Raw genomic sequence first — 6,726 nt, 5'->3', positions numbered from 1 at the left:
CGTCAACAACGTCTAACACTGATTAATCAGACAGTTGGAGTCTTAGCACAAATTTCTCTCAGCAATAAAATCCAAATTGAGATTTGGTTGGGACAGATTTATGGCTGGAATCAATCTCAGCTCTGTACCAGTAACTGACTTCAAACCATGCATTACAACAAACATACTAATTGTTTATGGCGATTCAGAGCAAACAACAAAAGCTGTTTGATGTGGAGAGTTTCGCAAAGCTACGTTACTGGTGTTTTAGGGTGTAATTTACAAACCTAACAATAGACAAGACCCAAAGGAAACACAGATGTCCACAACATGGGAAAAAGGAGGTAAAATACACAAGAATGATACGCTCATTATTTGTCAAAGACAACCTCCACTACAGAAAAAAGTCACACCCAGAAATCAAGGGATAAAAGCACCATGGCAGTTGTTCTGTTAAGGAAAACACTTTTCTCACTCACAATAATCGAAAAGCAGGACAGCCGTTGGATTCGCCATGTAAAATGTAGCTTCTGTCAATGTTTTTTTGTGAAGAAAATTACTAATACATGTTAATAACAAGCACAGATCGTGGTTACCCAGTAATTCTGCATTGGTGTCCAGATCAATGGTGTCATTTGACATGTTTTGACCATAACGCTTATTAAGTTAGAATTGCGTGGTGTCTCCATTCTTCCCTGTGTCTATCCCGTTACAATACAATCAGACAAATACAACCATCAGCCAGGTGTGCAACAAACTAAAGGTACGTTGCATTCTTATTTGATGATAATTGATGCAATTGATTACATAACAACATGTTTTTTACGGCAAACATGATAAAAAAAAAGAAAAACTATTAATTTGCCTTACAAGAAGTTTTTAAACCTGATCAGGACACTGTCAGAATCTATTCATTTCAGATTTTTTACAATGTTTATGATATGTCATTGTTCTTTAGTTTGATATATTCAGTGCACATATAGTGCTGCTTGAAAATATTCTGAATCCTACGGAGATGATAGATTTTCATTGATTATTTTACAAAAGTGTTTTATTTAATAAAAACCCAGATTTCGTCCAAATATTTCTAAAAATATGGGAAACTCTTTATTCATGAATCCAAGGTCAAATCGGCACCTCCATTACCAGTGATAACTTGGAGTTAACATCTCATATAGACAGCAATCAGTCTCTGACTGATTTTTAGGATGTTTCCCTAGACCTTCTCACAGAACTCAGCCAATTGAATGAGGGGTGGCTAGAATGTACTGGCTGCTCCACGTCCTATCACAGTATCTTAATTGGATTAAGGTCAGGACATGGCCAAATCGAAACACTAATCTCTAAATGTGTCAATTTATGTCCCAGCATTAGCTCCTTGACTGATGGCCTGACGTTCTGTTTTAGAATCACCTGGTATACCTCAGAATTCACTGTTTCCTTGAGGATGTGCAGCCAACCAGCCTCAAAGGAGAAAAAGCGGCCACAGATTTTGACATTCCCACCAACACACGTGACTTTTGGGAAGCTTGTTTTGGTGGTAGGCAGTGTTGGGTGTCCACCAAGTATATTGGTTTTGATAGTGACAAAAAATGTATATTCTGGACTCATCTGTCCATCTGGGAATGACATAGGGAACGGACACAGTACCCCTCAGTTCCTGGCTGTCTTCCTTCTTTCGTAGTATCAAAGGCAATGATGGCTGTCCTCATGTCAAGTTTGCATAACCAGTGGGTATAATAATCATCAACTAGCTGTTGAAATTCATTATATTCAGATCATATCATATATCAGTTTGCCAAATAATACATCATCTGGATATACAAAATGTTTCACCATTGGTAGTAATACAAACATCCCTAACAGAAAGAGAAAATTGAGCATTGTAATAAACAAACCTCAAATAGTCCCAAGAGATATACAGTGGGAAATAGTCCAGTTATCCAACTGTCTCTGAGCACCAGCCTTCCAGCATTAGGATGTATATGTAGACTCTCTCTCAAGGAGAACTGAATGGGAGGGCTGTATAACAGATAATATTCTGTAAACACCCCCTATACAAGGACACCACAGTATCATTCACACCAGTGTGGGGGGTTTAGTCTATGTGAGTGTGGGTGTATGTGTGGCTTTTTCTGGCATGTGGGACCTAAATAGACATTTGTATGCCTTTCTAAATCATGTCCAATCAATTGAATTTGTCCCAAATGGACTCTAATGAGATGAATATGTGCTTAATTTGGAGTGTCAGGGCAGAGGGTCTGAATACTTATGTACAGTGGATATAAAAAGTCTACACACCCCTGTTAAAATGCCATGTTTTTGTGATGTAAAAGAATGATTGTGAGTTTAAAATGTAAATTTTTTTCAATTGAATTGTTCACATTAAATGTATAAAAAGTTCTGACATGATTTATCTTTGTCTCATTCTTTTACATCACAAAAACCTGGCATTTTAACAGGGGTGAGTATACTTTTAATATCCACTGTACACAAGATTTTTATTTTCATGAAAATGGCACAAATTTCTAAAAACAAGTTTTTGCTTTGTCATCATGAAGTAGTGTGTGTAGACTGATGAAACAAAATAACCTCTGTGTTCAGGCCTTGACCCCGAGACACATTAAGATGCCTAAATGCTTAACCTAACCAGGACCTGATACCTATCCTATGAAATGTTGTAGAGCAACGATGGCAATCCTCTGGGTGTCAAAGTAACTATGCAGAGTGAGTTTAAGTGAGTTTCTTTTGAGTGTTGAATGTTGTGGGCACATACCAAATATAGAATGAAGTGAATTGTGTGGGCGTACACAACCATAAAAGTTCATTAAAAATAACCAAGGAAGTAGATTGCTCATTGGCCAGCTCATCTCTCTCTAGACAACTGATTGGCTCTATATATTCTCAGGGATATGGCATCAAACTCCCAAACTTATTTTAAGATACTCATTTGAGGTGGGGATTTCAAATGATTTTTGATACTAATTTAACATTGTATGATTTATTTACTGTAGGAATTAATGATTTGAGTATATGAAGAGTAAACATTGGATTTGGGAATGCACAATCAGAATAATTTTCAAATTGGGAATTTCACTGTGCAGTTACCTTAAATCATGCTTTCATGTGTTTGGGGTTCATGTGTAAGACAAAGAAAAAATATTAAAGACAAATAAAATGGTAGCAAAGGAAAATGGGTTCCTCATTAAAAACAGCATATCTTTTATAGGGAATAAAATAATAAAGATAATGACAAGCAGGTGAGAACGGTTTGCCAGACACGGAAGCACATTTTCAACATTGGTTATTACTTCATGTGCCCAGTGAAGCATCTAGTGTGAAGGGTTTAGTTCTGTTGACACAGCGTGTCCTACTTCCCATTAATCCAACACATACCTGACTCAAACTCTGGATAACAAACACACAACCACCCCACTGAAGTTATCAACCCATCATGCCACCATAGAAGTCCTGTATAAATTAATCAAGCGGTGAAACTTCAGACGGAGTAGTGACAAGAGTTTCACAGTCATCTGCTACAATTTTGAAATGTATCTTCCCTTTGAGGATTCACTTTAATTCCGGATTGTCATTCTCGTATTCTGTATTTCCAATGAGGGATATCAAAACGGTTCACCCTTATTATTGATACTGATGATTATCTCAAAGCTTCAACCACATCAGATCTTTTTGAAGTTGGCGTCTGTTATAGAGTTTCCTTCTGGCCACTAGAGGTCACTTCAGTTCACTGGAAAGCCCCCCCAACCTCCCTCCCATCCCCAACCCCCCCTCCCTCCCTCACTCCCCCTCCCCCCTGTCTCCACTGCCTGTTAATGTTTTGCCATATACGTTGACATTTACTAACAGACTCAGACCTGTGGATACACAGTACATGACACCACCTGAAAAATGACCTGTGGAAAATAAATGTACACTAAGGATAAAGGTACATGTTGATATATAAAGAAACCCATCTCTTAGTTCAAATTATAGTGTTGAGTTACTTGGAATGATGGATTGGTATGCAAACAGAAAGGTGTTATTCTTGGAACAGGACTTAAAACCCGTCATCCCGGATATGAGCAACTCCAACAGTCCGTTGGAGTGACACGTGTGAGGAAATAGGGCTGAGCCACAGAAATGCAAGGCAGAGTGGGTGTTGAGAAATAGGATCAAGTTAGAGGCTCCTAGGTTGGGTCACAGTCAGGTACTGTAGTTGGTGCCCAACAATAATTGACCTGCTTTATTCACATCATTTTACTGTTTCATCAGCATAATTTAACTGTCATCAGCTTAGCTTCAATGTATCATTGACATCATTTTCCATCATTATAGCAACCACATAACTGACTTGCATCATCTATCTTATTTACATGTATCATCGTTTACCCGTTTTATTAACATAGTGAGTGACAGCTTCAGAATAATTTGGAATATCACAATGTTACCTTGTTGGCATGGAATAGTAAAAAGATGGTTGTTTGGTTAGTTATGTACAGTAGATGTACAAGGGATTCAAAATACAAAGACTAATGTCCAAATCAGAATGCTTCAGCCACCTTTCTCACCGATTTGACCTTGGATTCATTTATTTGTGATTGCTTTTTGAATTGTGTGTTTGTGTGTTTCTTTTCTGTGTATTTGTATGCATTTTTACTTTTGCTGTTAGACAGGACTCGACCATGGTCTCAGTTTGATTCTCTGTAATAATGTTCATGAAATGAAGCTGTTTAAACCTTCATATATATGTATTTAATCATGTATTGGAGATTAATTATACAGATTATCATACTGTATTTATTGAAAATGTGGATTAACAAAAAGTTCTTCAAAAGGCCACCAGTGTCTAAAATACTATAAGTCAGAAAGTCCCTTTGACAACTATGAGGGAAAACTGATGCATGGATTTGTTTATGGTAACACTTCAACAAAATAAGAAGTAGATACATTGTATGTACATTTTAGCTTGTCGTTTTACCTCACGTTTGACTAATGTAAACTGAAAGTGACCTGATTGACAACATAGTGATGCTTGTGGATTATTGTTGCATCTGTCTTCATTGCATGCAATTGTTGATATTTTCATAGAAAATGAAAGAGGAATGTCCGTTCTTCTGATATGCACTGATTTTAAAGTTATTTTCAATTAAAAAGTGACAAAGTTTTGATCTGAACTGGATATTGGTCAGGTCATAAGCAAACATTATGCTTGGCATTTTGCCATTGATTGTATGTAATTTAGGCCTGGTCAAATAAAAACAAAGACAAAAATGTATCCATCTACAAAATATCAGCAAAAAATTATTCTGTGAATTAAAACAAATATTACACTCGAAGTAAAATGTTTAGTTCCTAATTTAGACCAAAAATGATAATAAAATAATTTGTAATATCACAATATAGCTTTATTCTCATGGGATACAGAAAGCTGCTTAGTTATTAGGTCCCTTATGTAAATACAAGTTAAGTGTAAGAATGTTTAAATGATAGGTCGACATTTAAATGTTTACATGCACTGTTTGGCATTGGCTGCATGGATACACTGCCCTCTGTCCTGCACATGTTTACAGATCACACTGACAACAAGTCATATAATGACAGAACATTAGGATTCGGGAGATTCAACACCACCTGAATCGCAAGAAGTCAAGGGAAATGGAGATGATTGAGATTTCTTCCTGTGGTCTATCACATTTGTCACTGCCCTAGAGTAATGGTGTTGCACAAGTAACATACACTTCGGCAACATTACACAAATAATTATACGCTACAGTGAATTCAACTGAAAATGTGACAGAAAACAATTGATTTCAATTTAAACATGTTGTGTAGATGGACAAATCTGTTACAGCAAATTACCCTTTAATCATGATTATGAACGTTTTCAAACAAATACAATTAGCAGTTTTCCTTTCCCTTTGTGTTCGTCGCTATGCACAGTAGGTTAATCACCCAGAAATGCTGTGCTCCAACTGACATTAACCTGAGTATTAAGCTTCTGATCAGTATGCACACTGCTGTGTTTGTGGTGAGGGACGCTTGGTTGTGTCTCTTCACAACAACAAAGACAGGCCCAGGCCATCAGTCTCTGCTACAGATCGATAGAAACCCAGACAGGATCAGGCTAAACCGATAAAGGTTCCAAGCTGGGACAGGAAAGCTGATTGATCGCAGACTTATTCACCGAGAGTCCCTCCTTGTCCTTATGAAACCAATTGAACCACCTTTACACTTCATTTAAATTAAACAAAACAGTCAATCACATGGACCGTCGAGAGCAATGTTAATGTAAATGTTTTCACCTTTCCAATTTTGTGATTCAGTACTGTACTGTACATCTGAAAATATCCCCTCATACATGAAAGCGTCCCAAGCCCTAGGAATGTTAGCACATTTTGATTCCAATCATCTGTTTTATTGTAACCAGATTACACGTTCTCTTGTCTGAAATCGTTTTCTGAAGTCTGTTTGTTTGATTGAGTTATACACAACTCAATGAGGCAGTGGAGCTCTCCACAGAGGCTGACCTAATCAGTATTTCAGAGAGGTAGGTGGTCAGCTAGGCAGTCACATGGTTTCTTCACATACCTCATTGTTCCAGGACCATTGGCCATGGCCTCCTGCTGTAGACCCCATTCTCCCACACAGAGGCCCACTATATACCAGCCAAACAACTCATTTCATTCATCAAAGTGACGAGTGTAAAACAGTCTTCTAAATATTTAAATGCAGATATTCAGGGATCCA

The sequence above is a fragment of the Esox lucius genome, chromosome 20, assembly GCF_011004845.1.
Source record: "Esox lucius isolate fEsoLuc1 chromosome 20, fEsoLuc1.pri, whole genome shotgun sequence".
Lineage (NCBI taxonomy): Eukaryota > Metazoa > Chordata > Actinopteri > Esociformes > Esocidae > Esox > Esox lucius.
The sequence above is the reverse complement of the archived record's forward strand: the minus strand, read 5'-3'. Positions refer to the sequence as shown.